A 22,615-nucleotide genomic window follows, 5' to 3' on the forward strand; every position below is an offset into this window, starting at 1 on the left:
CCTACCCTACCAGCAGTTTTCTGTGCTTTGCCTCAGAGATGTCCTTGGAAACAAGCTCAGCTGATGTTCAATGAAATGTAGGCTAAAGCTGGCTGAGTTATTATCCTTTCTTCTTGATAAAAAGAGTGGATGTATTTTCATTACTGGCAGAGTGCTTTTAGCTAGTGCGGACAATTAAGCCCTGGAAATGCAGCAATCCATTTCACACTGAGAGAAGATTTGAGGATGACTGTCACCCAAAATCCAGGAGGCGCTGAAATCATGGCCACTGTGCCCTACAATAAAAAGCTGTAGACATTTGGAGGCAGCCCACAGGGATTTGCCCCTCCATGGAATGTTGCTGTTGCTGGCGTGGGATGTTCTCCACTGGCCTCCAGACCCTTCTTGGTCACCCTCTTCCTCCTTCTCACCTCTCTTGGGCAGGCAGGCAGGGAGGAGCACCCTGTATTGGCAGCAGCTTCTACCAAACTTTGCCTTTTAGGTTCAGGCACCCTTCTTGGTTTTCTTCCTGATCTCCTGATCACCTCCTTCACCTCTAGGAGACAGATTCTATCTCCAAAGAATTGGACCTCTAGACCAAGAGAATTGTCCATTCCAAAGCTACTAGATCAATGATAAAGCCCTCCTGTAGGGAATCACAACCCTCCTGCCTCCTCTCTCCTTCCCTTCCTTCTTTCCTTTTCTCTTGTTCATTTACTTATTTTTAAAATAGTGGGCCAGGCACTGTAGCTCACACCTATAATCTCAGCACTTCGGGAGGACGAGGCATGTGGATCACTTGAGGTCAGGAGTTCAAGACTAGCCAGGTCAACATGGTGAAACCCCATCTCTACTAAAAATACAAAAAATTAGCCAGGTGTGGTGGCTAATCCCAGCTACTTGAGAGGCTGAGGCAGGAGAATCCCTTGAACCCAGGAGGCAGAGGTGGCAGTAAGCCAAGGTGGCAGCCTGGGTGAGAGCAAGACTCTGTCTCTCAAAAACCTAACATAAATAAAATGGTGCATTAGCAGCTCTAAGTTCCAGCTCCTAGAGGTAAAGGTAAGATGACCGCCCTTCATCCTCCCTGCCCAATCTAACCCAAGCTAGGGGAAGAGGCATTTTTTGTTTGTTTTTTTGACAGAGTCTTGCTCTGTCACCCAGGCTGCAGTGGGGTGGCACAATCCCAGCTCACCGCAACCTCTGTTTCTGAGGCTCAAGTGATCCTCCCACCTCAGCTGGGCAAGTAGCTGGGACCACAGGCACGTGCTGGCACACCTGGCTAAAAATTTTTGATAGAGATGGGATTTTGCCATGTTGCCCAGGGTGGTCTTGAACTCCTGAACTTAAGCTATCCACACACCTTGGCTCCCAAAGTGCTGGGATTACAGGCATGAGCCACTGTGCAGGACAGAGGAAGGGTCTTAAGGAGCAGATTCTTGAAAGCAACACAATTTGCAGCTGCTATGGCTTATCTGTCCACACATCTCATCTGCCTCCCCCCTATTTTTTTTTTTGAGATGGAGTCTCACTCTGTAGCCCTGGCTGGAGTGCAGTGGCATCATCCTGGCTCAGTGCAATCTCTGCCTCCCAGGTCCTGGTTCAAGCAATTCTCCTGCCTCAGCCTCCCAAGTAACTGGGATTAGAGGCACACGCCCCCATGCCTAACTAATTTTTGTATTTTTAGGAGAGACAGGGTTTCACCATATTGGCCAGGCTGGTCTTGAACACCTGACCTCACGATCTGCCCACCTAGTTCTCCCAAAGTGCTAGGATCATAGGCGTGAGCCACCGCGCCGCACCTGGCCTGCCTTTTTGTTGTTGTTCTTGTTGCCCAGGCTGGAGTACCATGAAGTAATCTTGGTTCACTGCAGCCTCAACCTCCCAGGCTCAAGCCATCCTTCTACCTCAGCCTCCCAAGTAGCTGAAATCACAGGTTCGTGACACCATGTCCAGCTATTTTTGTTTGTTTGTTTGTATTTTTTTGTAGAGATTGGGTCTTGACATGTTGCCCAGGCTGGTCTCAAACTCCTGGGCTTAAGCAATCAGCCTGTTTCGGCCTCTCAGAGTGTTGGGATTACAAGCATGAGCCACCGTGCCCGGCTTCTTCCTCCTCTTATTCTAAGAGCAACTGGGGGGCAGGGATAGTCCCCCGTCCCCATTTCTGCAACTCCTGCAGCCAGTACAATGCCTGGGACAGAGTCAGTTCAGACGCTTGATGAATGAAAGGAAGAATGAATGAGTGAACAAAGCCCTTTCTGTGTTAATTCCTTTCTCACAGCTTTGTCTCTTTGTTCTGTTAAACACCCACAGCTCCTCCCATCATAATGTAGAAAGTAGAAATTACTTCAGAGATGTAGGGACTGAGTGACGATTAGTGGCGTGATAGCAATCTGCTACATTATTACGATTTTTTCTTTAAACCACTTAAGCTCTAGTCTCCCTCCTGTTTACTGTTAGAAACTATCCCAAATCAGTTGTGAACCTTCTCCTGCCTTGAGGGAGTAAGACGAGAAGGCTGGGGTGGTTGTCCAAACTTATTATCTTCTCCATTACTCAGGCATGTTCCCCTGAGCTTTCTCATGATTTTATTTTAATGCAGTTATTTGTATTAGGCGAGTCTCTAGCTCAGCCAGGCCAAAGACAAAGGTGGGGGAACCAGGGAGGAGCTGGTGGAAAAATAAATACCCTGAAGGTTCATGATGATCTGACCATGGCTTAATATGAATCAAATTTGCTCTAACCTGCTTTCCCACAGTCAGCATTTTTCTTAGAAATAATTTGTAATTATCAGGCCGGGCGCGGTGGCTCAAGCCTGTAATCCCAGCACTTTGGGAGGCCGAGGCGGGTGGATCACGAGGTCAAGAGATCGAGACCATCCTGGTCAACATGGTGAAACCCCGTCTCTACTAATACAAAAAATTAGCTGGGCACGGTGGCGCGTGCCTGTAATCCCAGCTACTCAGGAGGCTGAGGCAGGAGAATTGCCTGAACCCAGGAGGCGGAGGTTGCGGTGAGCCGAGATCGCGCCATTGCACTCCAGCCTGGGTATCAAGAGCGAAACTCCGTCTCAAAAAAAAAAAAAAAAAAAAAAAGAAATAATTTGTAATTATCAAACTCCAGTTAGGCCAGAAGACTCCTTGTAAAAGACTTGGATGTGATTAGGGAAAGACTTGAAAATATAATTTGCATGGTTCTATCCCTCTCTGCCAATGACATTCCTGGAGACGGCACCTTGTCCCTCTTGACAAGAGAAATTCAAGGACAGACAGGAGCTGAGGACCAGACTTCAGGGTCACTGGGGCTGCTGCTCCAAGGCTGGCCAAAGAAGGTGTTTCCTGGAATAATGAGCCTAGGAGATTCCTCATCTCAGCATTTAAGAGCTGAGGGTCAGTGAGTGGCCCAGAGAGGGACAGAGCCAGATACATGCTGACCAGTGGCTGTGCCCAGCACTTTGATTCAGGCCCTTTGGTAACTGCCCAGCATGAGTATGGGTCATCCCCGGGGGAGTCCTGGTCTTGCCCTTGGCTGAGAAATGGTGACAACCCCCTTCACCCCTTCTCACATCTTAACCTTTCGCCTCCAAAGCAGCTGAGCCAGGGCAATGCAACAGTAACGCAAAGGTACTGAAAAATAACCAAAAAGGTCTAAAGAAATTAGCAAAAACTTAAATAAACGGAATGATATCCTGTGTTCATGGAAGACAATATTGGTAAGATGGCAGTGCTCCCAAAATCAATCTACAGATTCAAAACAATTCCTATCAAAATCCCAGCTTCTGGCCAGGCACGGTGGCTCATGCTAGTAATTCCAGCACTTTGGGAGTCCGAGGTAGGCAGATCATTTGAGGTCAGGAGTTCAAGACTAGCCAGGCCAAGATGGTGAAACCCTGTCTCTACTAAAAATACAAAAATTAGCTGGGGGTGGTGGTGTGCATCTGTAATCCCAGCTACTTGGGAAGCTGAGGCACGAGAATCATTTGAACCCGGGAGGCAGAGGTTGCAGTGAGTCTAGATCGCACCACTGCACTCCAGCCTGGGCTACAGAGCGAGACTCAGTCTCACTAAATAAATAAATATCCCAGCTTCCTTGCAATAAGGAAAAAGTCAAATGGAAAATAAAAAACTTTTCTTAGATCCATCAGAGAGCTGAGGTCACAGGACAAAATGCCTTCCTGAAAACATGACAGATGAATATGGATCAGTTTACCTGAAACAAGCTGCTTCAGCCAGGAGCCAGTGGGAATGAAGTGCCACAACATGGAGGACCCTTAAAAACATCACAGTGAGTGAAGGAAACCAGACGAAAGACTACATCGTGTATGATTTTAACCACAGGAAACGTCCGGAACAGGGAAATCCATAAAGACAGAAAGTAGATTAGTGGTTGTCAGGGCTGGGGCGTAACTGCTAATGGGTGCCGGGTTTCTTTCTGGGGTGATGAAAACATTCTGGAATTAGATAGTGATGATGGTTGCACAATTTGTGAATATGATAAAAATCACCGAATTGAACATTTTAGAATGGTGAATATTATGGCATGTGAATTATATCTCAATTAAGAAACAAACATTAAGCAAAGATAATTTGGGATGGGAAGTCGAAGTTTCCCTTCAAGTTCAGTTTGGAGACCATTTTCAGGAACTGGAGCCATTCCTACTGACTGACAGAACAGCCCAGCCTGTGACCACCCCTCTCCCCTGTGTTTTGCTGACTTGAGAGGAATTTTGGGAAATGGAACAAAGAGAGCCAGGAGTAGCCTGAAGAAAAGGAGCCAGGACTGGGAAAGGCTTGAAAAGAGACTTCAGAGCTTTGTGATGCTGGCTGAGGGCTCTGCAGGAGGCTTTACTGCTGCAGTGGTGCCACCTCCTCCATGAAGTCTCCCTGACTTTTTCTTTCTATAAGGCACTTTATCTGACATACATCATTTTCACCCAAAGACCTCACACTGGATCCTTTACTGCCTGGTTGCCTTGCAGGTTCTCTGACTGTTCCACAGAGAGCTAGTCTACTCATAGATATGTGTCCCCTCCACAATGACGTCACAACTTCTTCTAGGATGGGATACCTGTCTTGGACTCACAGACCCCCTTCATGCAGGAAAAAACTTTGGGCATTACCTGGCCCCCTCTTCCAAATTTAAATGTAGCTCAACTATGAGACACTTGGGTTGACTCAAGTCTCCCAGCCTCCTGGGGTCATCCTTCCCTCTGTGTTAAGCTAGATGGATGCACACTATCCCCATCCTCACGTACAATGGAAAACTCATGTCCTGAATCCTGTGTCTTTGAGGATTCTAGAGGAGCAGAAGTGTGTGATTTTGTTGTTGTTGAGAGATATGGGTCTCACTGTGTTGCCCAGGCTGAAGTAGGCATGATCATGGCACACTATAGCCTGGAACTTCTGGGCTCCAGTAATCCTCCTGCCTCAGCCTCCTGAGTAGCTGAGACTATGGGCACGTGCCTGCGGGCCCTGCTAGAAGTGTGTACTGTTTCAGGGAATGGCTTTGGAACCTGGGTTCACATCCTAGCTCTGCCGCTTGCCTTGGACAAGTTATTTAACTTCTTTGTGTCTCTGTTTCCTTATCTATAAAATGGGGATAATAATACTTCCTCCTTTGTAAGGTTGGTATGAGGATTAAATGAATTACCAGTAATATAGGAACATAAGGCATTTAGAACTGTATTTGCCCCTCCATAAGTTCTATAAAAGTATTTGACCTCTATTTCTGCTGAATTCTCGACGTACTGTGTGCTTGTCCCTTTCTCCTCTCCTACTGCCTCCATCTCCGTCTCCAAAGCATCCCTCATTCAAGGCCATGTGTGGCAGACTTTTGCTAAAAGTTTTGAAGGGAACAGAAGGGGCCACGTACCACAGAGTTCAGCCAGCAACTTAAAATTGCGTTTTGGACATTGCTGTTCCTGAAAGTCCCCTAGTCATTCCCGCCACAAGGCATCTCTCAGCCGCTGCCCATCTTTTCTTCTCTAATGCCAGCTTGCTGCTGCCTTGCTGTGCTCGCTCACTTCCCCCTTCTCACATCTCCTCTCTCTCTCCCCCAGCTCTTCTTTTCCCCAGCCCCTCGCCCTGGAAACTCTGCTCTCTCTCTAAGCCTGGAGCCTCCAGCCTTGCTGTGGCCCATCTAAGCCCTACATCAGGGGAAAAGGGGAATGGGGAGTGGCAGGAAGATAGTTCTTTAGCATCTAAAGAAGTCTTGCAGGTAGTTTCTAGTAAAGATGCTTCTCTCACTATCAAGACTCAAGGAGACAGGAGAGGCACAGGGAGGGGGAGGGACACTCCTACTGTTCCCAGACAGAAGTTTCCATCTCCCAGTGAAAAGCACTGCATAGCCTGCTGGGTGCAGTGGGTCACACCTGTAATCCTAGCACTTTGGGAGGCCAAGGCGGGAGGATCACCTGAGAGCAAGGATTCGAGACCAGCCCGGGCAACAGTGAGACCTTGTCTCTCTATATATAACAGATAAAAGCACTGCACAGCCAGCAAAAGCAATGCAAAGACCTTGCTGGACAAGGGACCAGCCAGGAAGCTGCCTAAGTAAACCAGCTCCTTGCGCTGCTCACCCTGCATTATCTGTTACTAGGCCCAGTGACTGGGGAGTTATTGTTTGGAGGGAGGGTCAGAGGTGATACTTTAGCCCATTAAGGCCGCTGATTTTCCTCAGGCACAGCAACAAATTTGTTCTCTAGCTGCCAAAGAAGGCAGGATTTCAGCTGAAGGTAATTTATGTTAATTTTTCCCCTTTCTGGTCCATTAAGCTTTGTGATGTTAATATATCTTTTTGGGGCCTCTTCGCAGGGTGCTACTGGGTCAGCTGGGGGTGGGGTCCACCTGCTGGTGGGACATCTGGGACCCTGTGTCTCCCTTCCTCCACTGCCTGGGGACTCTTCACTGTTGAGAGCCTTGTTGGGAGGCTGCTCTGGCCAGCAGCTTCGGGAGGGCAAAGACCTTCCCTGGGCAGGTTTTTTTCAGAGTTCCTTCCTTACCACCCTTGTTCCAAGCTCAGTTTTTCAGGGGCATACTGAAAGAACCCTAAGATGCAGCGCAGCCAACTGAGTAACAAATGTTTTGTGAGTGTCGGTAAAGTGCCAAGCTACTGTCTTGGGAGGTTTTGGGGACTGAAAACTGAATACAACATAGTCCCTGTCCTTTTTTTTTTAATTTTTCTTTTTTGAGACAGAGTCTGACTCTGTCGCCCAGGCTGGAGTGCAGTGGCACAATCCTGGCTCATCAAAGCCTCAACCTCCTGGGCTCAAGCGATCCTCCTACCTCAGCCTCCAGAGTACCCAGAACCACAGGCGTGCACCATCATGTCAGACTAATTTAAAAATTTTTTTTTGCCCAGGTGGTCTCAAACTTCTGAGCCCAAGCAATCCTCCCACCTTGGCCTCCCAAGTGCTGGGATTACAGGCGTGAGTCACTGTGCCTGGCCAGTCCCTGTCCTTAACGTGCTTTCCATCTAGTTGGGATTTGGGGGAGAGGTTAGGTGTACCCAAGGTTAGGTGTACCCAAGTATAGTCAATTCTGTTATAAGGTGACATGTGTACACCTAAAAAATCGCCAAGCTGGCTGGGCACGGTGGCTCACGCCTGTAATCCCAGCACTTTGGGAGCCCAAGGTGGGCGGATCACGAGATCAGGAGTTTGAGATCAGCCTGGCCAACCTAGTGAAAACCTGTCTCTACTAAAAATACAAAAATTAGCCAGCGTGCATCTGTAGTCCCAGCTACTCAGGAGGCTGAGGCAGGAGAATCGCTTGAACCTGAAAGGCAGAGGTTGCAGTGAGCTGAGACCACACCATTACATTACAGCCTGGGTGACAGAGTAAGACTCCATCTCAAAAAAAAAAAATCAGCAAGCTATGCAAAATCCCTCAGGGTTTATGGGAAACAGGGGCACAGCACTGAAAACTTCATCAGTGACACACTGAAAACTGGCCAGACGCAGTGGCTCACACCTGTAATCCCAATAGTTTGGGAGGCCAAGGCAGGTGGCTCACCAGAGGTCAGGAGTTCCAGACCAGCCTGGTCAACATGGCAAAATCCGGTCTCTACCAAAAATAAGAAAATCAGCTGGGTGTGGTGGCGGGTACCTGTAATCCCAGCTACTTGGGAGGCTGAGGCAGGAGAATCGCTTGAACCTGGGAGGTAGAGGTTGCAGTGAGCCAAGATAGTGCCACTGCACTCCAGCCTGGGCAACAGAGTGAGACACTGTCTCAAAGAAAAAGAAAAACATAAATACTAGAGTAAATATGAGACTTTGCCTTGAAAAAGACCTGAACTTTGCTTGTGGAAGTAGATATCAGAAAAGTTGTAGCTTGCCAATTATTTTGAAGGAGTGGAGGGAGAGTTATCTGAAATCTAGAGGAAGTTAACACTAGATGCAGATGTGTTATATGTGGTGTTTGTCCAGGTTTTGAGTATTCCTCTGTGGGCTGGTTCAGCTGGGTGTGGTTTTCTGCACTTACCTGGTATTCTTAAAGATGAAGTGGTGCAAAAGCAAACATGAAAATCTGCATTTTTCTTTGGGAGGCCGAGGTGGGTGGATCACTTGAGGTCAGGAGTTTGAGACCAGTCTGGCCAACATAGTGAAACCCAGTCTCTACTAAAAATACAAAAATTAGCCAGGCATAGTGGCACATGCCTATAATCCCAGCTATTCAGGAGACTGAGATATGAGAATCGCTTGAACCCGGGAGGCGGAGGTTGCAGTGAGCCGAGATGATGCCACTGCACTCCAGCCTGGGAAACAGAGAGAGATCCTGTCTCAAAATAATAATAATAATAATAATATATGTGTATATATATACACACACATATAGAGAGAGAGAGATACAGAGAGAGAGAGAAAGAACAGACTACATAGCTAGAGAATGACTGGGAGTGGAGGGAGAGAACATGACTCCTTTTCAGGAAGGAGACATTTGAGCAGAGATCTAAATGAAGGGAGAGAGTGGGCCATGCGATTGTTTAAGGGAGGAGTGTTCATAGTAAAGAGAACAGCTGGCGTGGTGGCTCACACCTGTGATCCTAGCACTTTGGGAGGCCGAGGCAGGCAGATCACCTGAGGTTAGGAGTTCGAGACCAGCCTGCCCAACATGGAGAAACTCTGTCTCTACTAAAAATACAAAATTAGCCAGGCGTGGTGGTGCATGCCTGCAATCTCAGCTACTCAGGAGGCTAAGACAGGAGAATCGCTTGAACCTGGGAGGTGGAGGTTGCAGTGAGCTGAGATCATGCCATTGCACTCCAGCCTGGGTAACAAGAGCAAAACTATCTCAAAAAGGAAAAAAAAGAAAAAAAAGGAGAACAGCCAGTGCAAAGGCCCTGGGGAAGAAGCAGCAAGCTTGGTATACTCAAGAGATGTCAGCTGGGCACAGTGGCTCAAGCCTGTAATCCCAGCACTTTGGGAGGCCAAGTCAAGTGGATCGCTTGAGGTCAGGAGTTCGAGGCCAATCTGGCCAATATGGCCAAACCCTGTATCTACTAAAAATGCAAAAATTAGCCAGGCATGGTTGCACACAGCTATAGTCCCAGCTACTCGGGAGGCTGAGGCAGGAGAATTGCTTGAATCCAGGAGGTGGAGGTTGTAATGAGCTGAGATCACACCACTACACTCCAGCCTGGGCAACAGCGTGAGATTCTGTCTCAAAAAAAAAAAAGTAGAGAGGGAGAGAGAAGTCAAGGAAGCCAGTAGCTGGAAGTAAGTGAGAGGCAGAGAGAGCAATAGGAAATGAGATAGGAGGCAGAGCAGGAGGCCTGGTTACATAATGTCTGTAGATTACGGTCAGGTCTGAATGTTTTTCTAAGTGTAATAGGAAGTCATTGGAGCCTTTTGAGCAGGTGAAAGATACGATCTGACTAAAGTATCAAAGGGCTCACTCTAGATCAGTTTCATCCAATAGAACTCTTGGCAATGATGAAAATGCTCTGTGTCTACTGTGCCCAATATGGTAGCCACTGGCCATGTGTGGCTATTTTTAATTTTTTTAGAGTTAGAGATGGAGTCTTGCTGAGTTGCCCAGGTTGGCCTCAAACTCCTGGGCTCAAGCAATCCTCCAGCACTAGCCCCCTAGTAGCTGGAACTATAGGCATGAGCCACCATACCTGGCTCCATGTTTGCCTAGTGAGCACTTGAAATGGGGCAAGTATGACTTTGGAAATGAAATTTTAATTAATATAAATTTCTATTTAAATAACCAGATAGCCAGTGCTGTTCTAGACACTGTGCAGAAAACAGACTGAAAGGGAGAAAGAATGGAAGCAGAGGCACTTGTCTTTCAAGAATGGGCTGACAGCTTCCATTTTGCATTGCTTCCCCTACCCCCAGCCCCAGGCTCACTGATGAGACTGTACCAGAATCCTAGAGCGGGCAGGGAGAGAGGAGGGTGGCCTGGAGGGCAGCCAGATTGAGAAGAGACATGTGTCACACATGGGAGGATGTCTATGCCAAGGCAAAGATAATAAATACCTCTCTTTAGCAGTAGGTAAAATAAAGAATGTGGAAAACCTGGGCTGGACACAGTGGCTCATTCCTGTAATCCCAGCACTTTGGGAGGCCAAGGCGAGTGGATGACGAGGTCAAGAGTTCGACACCAGCCTGGCCAACAAGATGAAATCCCATCTGTACTAAAAATACAAAAATTATCTGGGAACAGTGGCAGGCACCTGTAATCCCAGCTATTCGGAAAGCTGAGGCAGGAGAATTGCTTGAATCCAGGAGGCGGAGGTTGCGGTGAGCTGAGATTGCACTACTGCATTCTAGCCTGTGTGACAGAGCAAGACTCTGTCTGGGGCTGGGGGTGGGGAAGATGGAAATGTGGGAAGTCTGGGTTTAATCACCTTGATTAATTAATTACTTCTTTCTGAGCCTCAGTTTACTCATTCATAAAATGAGACCTCACAGGTTTGCCATGAGGACTAAATTACATATTAAATTATCATCAGCAGTGCCTGACACATAGTAAGAGCTCAGTAAATGCTAATTTGCTTCCCTGTGGAATTGAACAAAGCTGCTCCTAGTGGCTTTGGTCCAGAACCTTCTTGGATATGCTGCCCAGCGTCTCTTCTTGTTTTGACCTGGATTTTCCACTGCTTGTTCAGATTCCTTCATGGCTTTTTCTCCTCTATGTTAATCTAAGCACCTGCTTGTTATTAAAGTAAAATCCTCTCTTTGCCTGGTACCTTGTGATCTAAAAAAGCAGCTGCGAATAGAAAGTGTGCTCCCTATGATGCAGCACTATTGGCGTTTTGCTCTCTTTTTTTATTAAGATGGAGTTTCGCTCCTGTCACCCAGGCTGGAATGCAGTGGTGCAATCTCGGCTCACTGCAACCTCCGCCTCCCGGTTCAAGCAATTCTCCCACCTCAGCCTCCCAAGTATCTGGGATTACAGGCACCCACCACCACACCAGGATAATTTTTTGTATTTTTAGTAGAGATGGGGTTTCGCCATGTTGGGCAGGCTGGTCTCGAACTCCTGACCTCAGGTGATCCACCCTCCTCAGCCTCCCAAAGTGCTGGAATTACAGGCATGAGCCACCACACCCAGCCTGGCATTTTGCTCTTTAAAGGTTAATAATGGTCAGGGCTGTACCTTTACAAAACTTGGCCAACAGTGCTCACCAGAAATAATTGCAATAGCAGGGAAGCAGGGAGGCGGGGCTGAGAGGATGCAGGGTGGGTATTGAAGAAGGCCTGCGGGGCAGGACAGTGAGCCTCTGTAGGGAGAATGGTATATTCTGGAGGGGAAAATGGTGGGCCATTGGAAGCCCCTGGCCATGAGAGGTAGCAGGGTTTTGGCTTCAACCTGGTGCCTTTCCCAGACCAAACTGTTACTGCTGATCCCTTGCTGGACAGCAAGAGCCCCTGAGAGGACTTGCTGTGATAATTCAGTGCTGGATCATGCTTCAGTTGCAATTTATTTAAAGTTGACAATAGGGTTCCTGTCTTTTACAAGCAGATTCCCTGCCCTTGAATCTCTGCAGGCTGGATTTTTTGCCTTGATGAAAAAGTAGTTAAATTTCACACTTATTATAGCACCTGGCACCTGACATCCTCCAGAGACTTTATAAAGACTAATGAAATGAAACCCTCAGCGCTATTGTAAACAGGGAAGAGGAGAGAGCAGACTCATATCCTCTCTCTGCAGGAAACAAAGGGCCAAACCCGCCTCATCTCCACCCCACCAGTGGACTCATTTTTTTAAGGCTAATCTTCAAAGGGCTACTCACTGGCTGTCAGACAGGTCGTGGCTCAGAGCGTCTCTGGAGAGCAGGATCTGCCTGAAAAATGGGTCGATAAGGCACCAGCATACAGGCCTGCGCCGCTGGAGATGAGGCCTCCGGACCCAGGGATTCTGCTCCAGCTTTCTTCACTCAGCATCGGACGTCAACCAGTCAGGGAAGCTGGACTGATCTTTGCCCGTGTCCCCAGGAATTGAAGTGTGTGGGCGTGTCTGCCCTGTGATGAGAAGGTGAGTGCAGAACGTGGGGTATGATTTAAATGAGGAAAGGAACCACAGTATGATTCCCTCCCCCAATCTGGTTAGTCCCTTCACTCCATCCTGGATTGGGTCTGTAGTGGGAAAGATGGAGTGTATAGTCAAACAGACCTGAGTGTGAATTGTCCTTCTGTCACTTGCCTTAAAACTTAATTTCTCCAAGTCTCAGTTTCCACATCTGTACAATGGGAATAATAATACTTTATGGTTACCTATTGTTGTGTAACAAGCTCAAACTTAGGGGCATTAAGGAAAAAAAATAGTGTGGGTGCAGCGGCTCATGCCCATAATCCCCACACTGTGGAAGGCCAAGGTGGGAGGATTTCTTGAGGCCAGGAGTTCAAGACCAGCCTGGGCAATATGGCAAGACTCTGTCTCTACAAAAATAAAAATGTATCGTGCTCATAGATTCTATGGGTCAGTAATTTGGACGAGGTACAATGGCGATTCATCAAGCCCCTAGTTCATGATGTCTGGGGCTTTAGCTGGATAACTGAAAAGGTGGGTGTCTTTAATGGCTGGAATTATCTAGAGGCTTTTTCATTTACATGTCTGGTGCTTGGGCTAGGATGACTTGAAACTGGACTTAATTGGGACTGCCAATCAAAGTATCTCTATATGGCCTCTGCACACAGCTGGGGCTTCCTCAAAGCATGGTAGCCTTTGGGACTTCTTACATGGTGACTTCAGGCTTTAAGAGTGAGTGTCCCAGCCAACGGGGCAGGAACTTCATGGCCTTTTGTACCCTGGCCTTGGGAGTCACATAACATCATTTCCACCATCCTCTATAGGCAAAGACATCACCAACCTGTACAGATTCAAGGGAAGAGGACATAGAATTGGCCCCTACTTCTTGATGAGAAGAGGGTCAAAAAATTTGAAGCCATGTTTTATTTTATGTATTTATTTATTTTTGAGACAGAGTCTTGCTCTGCCACCTAGGCTGGAGTGCAGTGGCATGATCTTGGCTCATTGCAACCTCTGCCTCCCGGGTTCAAAAGATTCTTCTGCCTCAGCCTCCCGGCAGTGGCTCCTATATTATAATGCCTATAATCTCAGCACTTTTGGAGGCTGAGGTGGGCAAATTGCTTGAGCTTAGGAGTTCAAGACCAGGCTGGGCAACATGGCAAAACCCCATCACTACAAAAAAATGCAAAAAGTTAGCTCGCATCTGTGGTCCCAGCTATTTGGGAGGCTGAAGTGGGAGGATCACTTGAGCCCAGGAGGCCAAGGCTGCCATGATCCATGATTGTGCCATTGCACTCCAGCCTGGGCAACAGACTGAGATCCTTTTTTAAAAAAAAAAAAAAAAAAAAAGACCGGGCGCGGTGGCTCACGCCTATAATCCCAGCACTTTGGGAGGCCGAGGCGGGTGGATCACGAGGTCAAGAGATCGAGACCATCCTGGTCAACAAGGTGAAACCCTGTCTCTACTAAAAAATACAAAAATTAGCTGGGCACGGTGGCGCGTGCCTGTAATCCCAGCTACTCAGGAGGCTGAGGCAGGAGAATTGCCTGAAACCAGGAGGCAGAGGTTGCGGTGAGCCGAGATCGCGCCATTGCACTCCAGCCTGGGGAACAAGAGCGAAACTCCATCTCAAAAAATAAAAAATAAAAAAAAATAAAGGCCGAGTGTGGTGGCAGTGGCTCATGCCTGTAATCCCAGTACTTTGGGAGGCTGAGGCAGGTGAATCACTTGAGGCCAGGAGTTTGAGACCAGGCTGGGCAACCAAGTAAGACTCTATCTCTACCAAAAAAATCTGTCCTCAATTCCTTCTTCTTTCACTTGCTTCTCGTGAGGAATAAGAGAAATAACAATCTTATAATAAAAGGGGTTCAGTGAATATTATTCTGAATCCTCCCAACTCCTTCAGGCCTTTCAGAGCAATTTGTACTCACTCCAAAGGAGCAGAACATAATCAATGATGCCCAAAATAACTAAAACTGGTTCTCGCTTTTCTGCCTCATATTCTACCCTGAATTATCATAAAGTCTGCGGAAATGAGCCCCTCAATGCCAAATCTTAGGGTGGTGACTTGGGGCACGTAGGTGGTTTAACATCCCTTGAGGATTTTCAGAGCTGCTTCTCAGGATAGAAAATTAAAACAAAAAGGGGAAACCAAAGTCTGGAGCTTGAACCCCCTGCTGAGAGACTCCAGCCCTGAGATTCGGTTCTAAGCATGCCAAGCCCTGCGCTACAGCACGAGGATAGCTCTGCATTGAGTGTGTCTTTCATCATGACCTCTGAGGACACCACCCTGGGAAGTGTTTGTGAAGTTCCAATGGAAAAAGCAGTCCAATGAGGCAGAGAGACTGAATCAGAGCAGGGCAAGAAAGCTGCCAAGTTTGGAGCCCACTCAGAGAACACAAATTCCAGGTTGAAAATCCAACTCCAACTTCTCATGGTCCAAGTTCCGTTTATTCTTGGCAAGCTCATTTCTTTTGTTCACAGACAGTAGAAGCTTTAAGGGACTCCGAGAAAGACCTCTCACGTCGAATCACTCTCACAAAGGCACAGGGAACTGGGGAGTGTAAATGAATCAGGAAATTATGGCTTCTTTTTTCCTTTGAATTGTATAAGGGAACATAAATTAAGGAGAAAAACTGCCAAGAGAAAGAAAAAGTATGCAGTGTTTCAGCCAACTTCGAGCTTTCAAAGCTGCTTCAGAACCATGCTGTAACACTTTCTGTTGGGCCTACTAAGAAATGCTGGTGAGCAGGTGAACAAAGGGATCTGTAGGAGGCAAGCAGCAAGGCCCCGCATATTGAGGGGAAGGGCATGGAGTAAAGGCAGTGTGCTAGTTGTCTATTGCTATGTAACATAGTACCCCAAAATGATGAAGCTTAAAACAATACACATTTATTATCTCACACAGTTTCTGAGAGTCAGAAATTGAGGAGCAGGGCCAGGTACAGTGGCTCATGCCTGTAATCCCAGCACTCTGGGAGGCAAAGGTAGGCAGATCACCTGAGGTCAGGAGTTCAAGACCAGCCTGGACAACATGGTGAAACCCCAGCTCTACTAAAAATACAAAATTAGCCAGGTGTAGTGGCGGGCACCTGTAATCCCAGCTACTCAATCCCAGCTACTAGGAGGCCGAGGCAGGAGAATCACTTGAACCTGGGAGGCGGAGGTGACAGTGAGCCAAGATCGTGCCACTGCACTCCAGCCTGGGTGACAAAAGTAAACCTCCCTCTCTCAAAAAAAAAAAAAAAAGTTGGGAGCAACTTAGCAAGATGGTTCTGACACAGGGTCTCTCAAGAGGTTGCAGTGCCCGGGGCTGCAGTCATCTGAAGGCTTGACTGGGGCTGGAGGATCTACTTCTAAGATGAGTCACTGACATGACTGCTTACTGCAAGTCTCAGTTTCTCTATAGAGGTGCTTGATATGACAACTGATGAGAGAGAGAAACTGAGAAAGAGAGAGCCCAAGATAGAGGCTGCAGTGTCTTTTATTACCTAATCTCAGAAGTGACATACCATTACTTCTGCTGTATTCTATACTGGTCACATAGACCAACTCTGACACAGTGTGGGAAGAAATTACACCAGATGTGGATACCAGAAGGTGAGGATTGTTGGAGGCTGGATACAATAGATGGGGAGAGGCACAGAAACCAGGAGGACAGGTGGCTCTAGGCTCCTTCCCTGAATGTCTACTGGTTCGGAGAAGGGCAGTCTTCCTGTGATCTCTACCCTATCTCTCTCTTCTCCATCCCTGATGGGCTGCAGACTCTATGAGGACAGGGACTGTGTGACTGTGTCTGTCTTATTAAATACTGTTCTTCTAGGACTGGTCCATGCCTGGTATGTAGTAAAGGCTTCAATAAATGTTGGTTGATTTGTGAGATATGTAGAAAAGACAGAAGTAGATGAGGTAGAAATAGTAAATCTGATTAAGGTACTGAGTTCCAGGCTCAGCGTTTAGACTTTGTATCCTGGATCAGGAAGGCATTGGGTGGGGGCCCACTGAGACCCTGGGTAAGTGCTGTCTCTTGCTGTTCCTCTGCCTGGAACATTCTCCCTTTAGATCTCCTGCTCATCATTCAAGGAGGGTTACTGACAGAACAATGTCTTGGAAGAAGTAGGATGTGTGTGTCTGTGTGTGCAAAAGCTCAGGTGGAATGGAAAAGTTCCAAGCTCAGGGCAAAGGAAGAAGAAATGAGTGGAGATTGGGAGGCATTTTTGAGATGGGGGGAGGGACATTTGAAGGCAACAGGGACAAGAGATAGGAGGGAGGGTAAGGAAGTTTGTGCTTATCTACTGGAAGTGATAAGGAAAAGGGGGGACAGCTTAGCGAGGGACTGTTTAGCTTCAAGGGATAGAAACTCACTCAAACTGGCTCAAGTTGAAGAGTGCGGGTTGGAAGCCTATAGGAGTTTGCAGCAGATGTTGTTGCCCTGCTTAAATCCTCTTAGCCCTCACCTCTATCCCCAGAGACTGATCTCACAAGCACCTGGGACTCCGCCTGAGGGCTTTGTTCTGGCCACAGGAACATACCTGGACTCTGCACAGAGAAAGTAGGGAGTGCCAGAGAGTGAATGGCTCAGCTCAGGAAGCAGCTCCCAATCAATGACAGAAGTGTATGTGCGTGTGTACAAACGTGGGTTGGGGGGGTGTTGGTGTTGATGGGTAAATGCCCCAGCTTCCTCACCCCTCAGTTGGGATAGCCCTGATGCATGTTCCTCATTGTCTTCTAGGGTCCTCCAGCAGTCCTTGCAGTGACTTAATATACGCCACTTAGTGGTTTCCTTCTTATTTATTTATTTATTTATTTGAGATAAGGTCTCACATTCTGTCGCCCAGGCTGGAGTACAATGGCGCCATCTTGGCTAACTACAACCTCCGCCTCCAAGGTTTAAGCAATTCTCCTGCCTCAGCCTCTTAAGTAGCTGGGACTATCAGCACATGCCACTGTGCCTGGCTAATTTTTGTATTTTTAGTAGAGACAGGGTTTTGCCATGTTGCGCAGTCTGATCTCGAACTCATGACCTCAAGCTATCCACCCACCCCAGCCTCCCAAAGTGCTGGGATTACAGGTGTGAGCTGCCATGGCTGGCCCAACATTTGGATAAGAAAAAGAAGAGCATTTTAGTTAGTGAGAACAGTGCATGCCCTGGCCTGCCCTTCTCTTTTTATTTCTTACTTCCTCACTTACCAATGTTTTCTGGAATCACCTCCTAAATAAACTGTTTGCACTGGGACCCCTGTTTCAGGGTACCCCAACTAAGACAGATATTTCATAAAACACAAGCAGAGATGTCAGTCTTCAGGCCTTTCACGGAGAAAATGAAAGAGAGGGGCTGCTTTTTCAAAGCCCAGTGTCAGCATGAAGCTTCCACGAGATGCTTTTCCCTCTTATTTTGAAGTCCTGGTGGTTTTATACTAAAGAGCCTCTCTCTTCTCTCCATTTGATCAAAGTCTGCTTTCTAATTGCCTAATTTGGTCTATGTTATGGTCCCCACTTTGTCATTAATGCCCAAGAACTCATGCCCGATGTACCCAAAAGCGCTTCATAAACTATAAAGTGCTGAACAAATGGAGCAGGTGGGGAAGACGGGGAGGAAAAGAAAGAGGAGGAGGAGGAAAAACAAGTGGAAGGAAGACGGAAGGCTAAAAAGCAGAAATGTAGTGCACAATCAGACGAAGAAAGCCCAGGCAGGCAGGGGAGGCAGGCTGAAGAAAATGGCCAGCACGCCAGGCACGGTGGTGTGTAACCTATAGTCCCAGCTATTCAGAAGGCTGAGGTGGGAGGATCGCTTGAGCCCAGGAGTTCTGGGCTGCAGTGCGCTATGCCGATGGGGTGTCCGCACTAAGTTTGGCATCAGTATGGTTACCTCCTGGGAGCGGGTGACCACCAGGTTACCTAAGGAGGGGTGAACCAGCTCAGGTGGGAAACAGAGCAGGTCAAAACTCCCATGCTGATCAGTAGTGGGATCGCGCCTGTGAATAGCCACTGCACAGCAGCCTGGGCAACATATCGAGACCCTGTCTCTAAAAAAATAAAAAAAAAGAAAGAAAGAAAATGGCCAGCACTTTTGTAGGAAGCCAGTGTTGAAAACAGGCCTGTGAGGCCATGGTGGCTCATGCCTGTAATCCCAGCACTTTGGGAGGCTGAGGCGGGTAGATCACCTGAGATTAGGAGTTCAAGACCAGCCTGGCCAACATGGTGAAATGCTGCCTCTACTAAAAATACAAAAATTAGCTGGGCATGGTGATGGGCCTCTATAATCTCAGCTACTTAGGAGGCTGAGGCAGGAGAATAACTTGAAGCTGGGAGGCGGAGGTTACAGTGAGCCAAGATCGTGCCACTGCACTCCAGCCTGGGAGACAAGAGCGAAACTCTGTCTCAAAAAAAAAAGAAAAGAAAACAAGTCTGTGAAAAGCAGACGAGGGGCTTGGCTTGGAACCAGTTCCTCAGCTCTCCTTGACTTCATTTGAAGTAAGCCCTTCCACCAGGCTGGTATGTGGCAGACTGGAGTGGCAGAGACGACGCCCGCCAGGCTGCCTGCAGCTCTCCTGGGTGCAGAGCGTTGTTTCTCCATTTTCCTCTTTGGTTTCTGTATCCACTCGCAACTGGCAGGGGTGGGTGCTGAGCCTCTGGCTCAGAGGGCCCTCGGGGCTGAGACATGTGCTATCCAGGGTGTGTGGTTCTCAGAGCACTTGGACACCCCCTGCAACCCTCCCACCTCCCATTATAGAGCACCAGACACACAGGATCTGATTTCTTCAGGGCTGAAATACTGGATGTGGGTATGTAGGTGAGAGCCAGCTGGGAGTATGGTGAGGATGGCCTTGAGTTGAAATGTCAGTGAGGCCAACCTCACCTTCTGGGCTTTCTGGTGAGACAAGGCCAGGACTGCAAATGTGATCATCCAGAGAATGCAGAGTTGGCTGGAGATGAAGGCGCTCCCAGCCCTTTCCCCAAGAGGAGCCTGTATGCTTCCCACCTTCCTGGAATCCTGCAGCCAGGGAAGCTGGACCTGAGGAAAAAGGCGGGGTTGGCTGTTCCTGCAGGTTGGGAGGCAGAGTCACAAAAGAAACCAGCCTGGGGAGGGAGGGGTAAGGGTCCAAACCACAGAGCGAGACCATGCTAGTGTGGGGAGAGCATCTTTGTGGCATTCATTCATACCTTCATCTGCTATCTGGCACTCGAGAAATGCCCACGAGGGGCCAGACCCTCTGCGGAGTTCTGAGCCTGCCTAGATGCTCAGAGCTTCCTGACTTGGTGTCAGATTGCTGCCCTGGGGATAGCTGGGCCTCCTGCTGTGGTGAAACCAATGTTTTTCTGTTTTCTGAGGGGCAAATTACTATTGCTTAGGCACAGGAGGTGCCGCCTGTGGAGGAGAATGAGCTTACAGGGTAGGAGGCCTGAGGAGAGGGTGCGGTTCACATTCCATGCTCAGTCCCCACATTCCCCTGCGTCAGGGAGGGTGTTCTTTTTCACTTGGGTGATATGCCTTATGGCTTCTGCAGTTCTCCACTCCACGGAATGGGAGGGACTTGCAGGATGACGCAGTCCGCCCCCCTTCTATCCTTTCTCTTTCCTTTCCTTCCAGTATTTACTGAATGTCTACTGAGAGCCTGGCACGCTACTAGGTGCCTGCCTTGAAGCCGTTCGGGAGAAATGGTGTTCTCCAAACACAAGTATTCTGCTGCCATTCACGTTTCTCTTTCTTCCTCTCTCCGGCTACATGAAGCTGGGCAGAGGTGTTTTTTCTCTTTTTCTCAGTCTCAGCTTGTTTCTCTGAGAACACAAGAGCTGGTCTTTGGCTCCCTGCTGGGGGACAGTCCCCTTAACAGCCCTCTGTTCCTTTCCCTGCTTTCTCTGACACCGTGAGGCTGAGGCACAGTGTTCAGCTGTGCTGTGCTGCTCAGTTGTGCTGTGTTCATCCCATTAGCACTGCGGCCACTTCAGAACCTCTGGGATTGGGTTCTCTGAACCCAGGACAGTTTCATAACCCCTAGAGGAGGCCACAGCCATCCCAGCCTTCTGGGTCCAGAGGTTTTCTCCCATGTGGCTCCTGCCTCAATAACCTACCCCCACTTTTTTTTTTTTTTTTTAGTTTGTTTCTGCCTCAGGCACATTTTCTCTGTAATTTTTGGAACCCAAATATAAGGGAAATCTCATTTGCTCCGTTCTGACTCATTTACAATTAAATACACTTGTTCCCATCTGTGTCTGTATACATCTGCATACATTTGCTATAGCATCGGCCTTAATTTTGGAAAATGATGCGGCTGGTGTTATTTTTATCCTCACTGCCAAGTTGGCTGAGAAGACCAGTGGGTGTTCACCCACCCGGTGACGACCCCTGGCCAGACCTGTGCCTGAGGGAGGTGGTGACATTTCTCCCATGCACAGAACATGCAGACCCCTGGACAGTAGTGGCCTTTGTGATTGCTGTCTTTAGGGATCCAGTTACCAGGACCAGGTGTGTTCCTGTCCATCTTGGTGCCAATGCTTCAGTGACCACAGAGATGGGCCATGACTGTCTTTTCTTTTTTATTCAGAGTTTCAATCTGTCATCTAGGCTGAGTACAGTGGCACAATCATGGCTTCCTGTAGCCTCAAACTCCTGGGCTCAAGCGATCCTCCTTCCTCAGCCTCCCAAGTAGCTAAGACTACAGTTGTGCACCAGCATGCCTGGCTAATTTTTAAATTTTTTTGTAGAGACAGAGTCTCACTATGTTGCCCAGGCTAGTTTGAACTCCTGGCCTCAAGCAGTCCTCCCACTTTGGCCTCCCAAAGCACTGGAATTCCAGGCATGAGCCATCATGCCTGGCTGAGCCTTGATTCTCCATGTCACTTGCTGGCAGCTGCTTTGACAAGCATTGGCTTTGGAGATGAGAGTGGGGGGCTGGCTGATTCTCAAGGAAGGCGGCACTGAGGAAACAATTTGCCAAGGTCATCACAGCCCCATCCTCTCCGAGCCCAGGAGGAAAGAGGAGTCGTCTTTACTGTTCAGAAGGATGTGGTGGCATGTGTGGGTGCCTGCCTCACCTACGTACCTAAAAATACCATACTGTGGTTGTCTACCTCTTTTTTTTTTCAAACCAAGTTACACTGTAAAGATATTCACATTTAATGAGATGGTGGTGCCTGTCAACACGCTTGGAGCCCTTTTGATATTATCATTGAATAATTTTATTTATGCCCATGTGCTAAAATAGAACTTGGCCAACAAGAATTACAGAATGCAGAAAATAAAATTTCGTCTCCTGCCAATCCAAAAAAAAAAAGTTAACATCAAAACAATATTTGAAACAACACTTACTTCTTGCTGACCTACAACCTTCTCTTGGAAATTCTGTGATGGGCAGTGCTGCTGCTGACATTGATAAATAATTCAGATTGATTCATGAAAATGCTGGGCTTTTACATTTTTTCTGCACCACTTCCAAGATTCTAGACTCCATACTTCATGTTGAACCAACTGCACTCTTGAGAAAAGATGACTTGGAATGATGCCAGGATTGTCCGAAGTGTCTTCCTCTTGCCTGAGGTCTCTTTACAGAACCAATGCCATGGGCACTAGTCACAACTGAGGGTCCTTATTGTACGTGGCTTTGTCTTGGGCCTACAAACTCTACAGAAGCTACTGTTTCTGCCCTTAGAGAGCTTAATTCTTGGCTGCTATTTCCAGTATAAACTTGTGGATCAATTAGCTCCTCTCTTCCTCTGGAGGGTATTTTACTATCTGCTTTTTCCATTGATAGCCTCTGCCCAAGAGGTTTTTGGTTTTTGTTTGTTTGTTTTTTGAGACAGAGTCTCACTCTGTCATCCAGACTGGAGTGCAGTGGCATGATCTCAGCTCACTGCCTTCTGGGTTCAAGCAATTTTCCAGCCTCAGCTTCCCAGGTAGCTGGGACTACAGGCACATGCCACCACATCTGGCTATTTTTTAAAAATTTTAAATAGAGATAGGGTTTCACCATGCTAGTCAGGCTGGTCTCGAACTCCTCACCTCAGGTGATCCACCCACCTTGGCCTCCCAAAGTGCTGGGATTACAGATTTGAGCCGCCATGCCCAGGTAAGAGTTCTTGACTGGTTAAAGTCTTATCCGTTGCTCAGTCTGAGTGGCTGCTACACACACACACATGCTCAGGCACACGCAGAGTCAGT

Source organism: Aotus nancymaae, unplaced genomic scaffold (assembly GCF_030222135.1).
Source record: "Aotus nancymaae isolate 86718 unplaced genomic scaffold, 86718_ANA_hifiasm-v0.15.2.pri h1tg000064l_1, whole genome shotgun sequence".
Taxonomy (NCBI): domain Eukaryota; kingdom Metazoa; phylum Chordata; class Mammalia; order Primates; family Aotidae; genus Aotus; species Aotus nancymaae.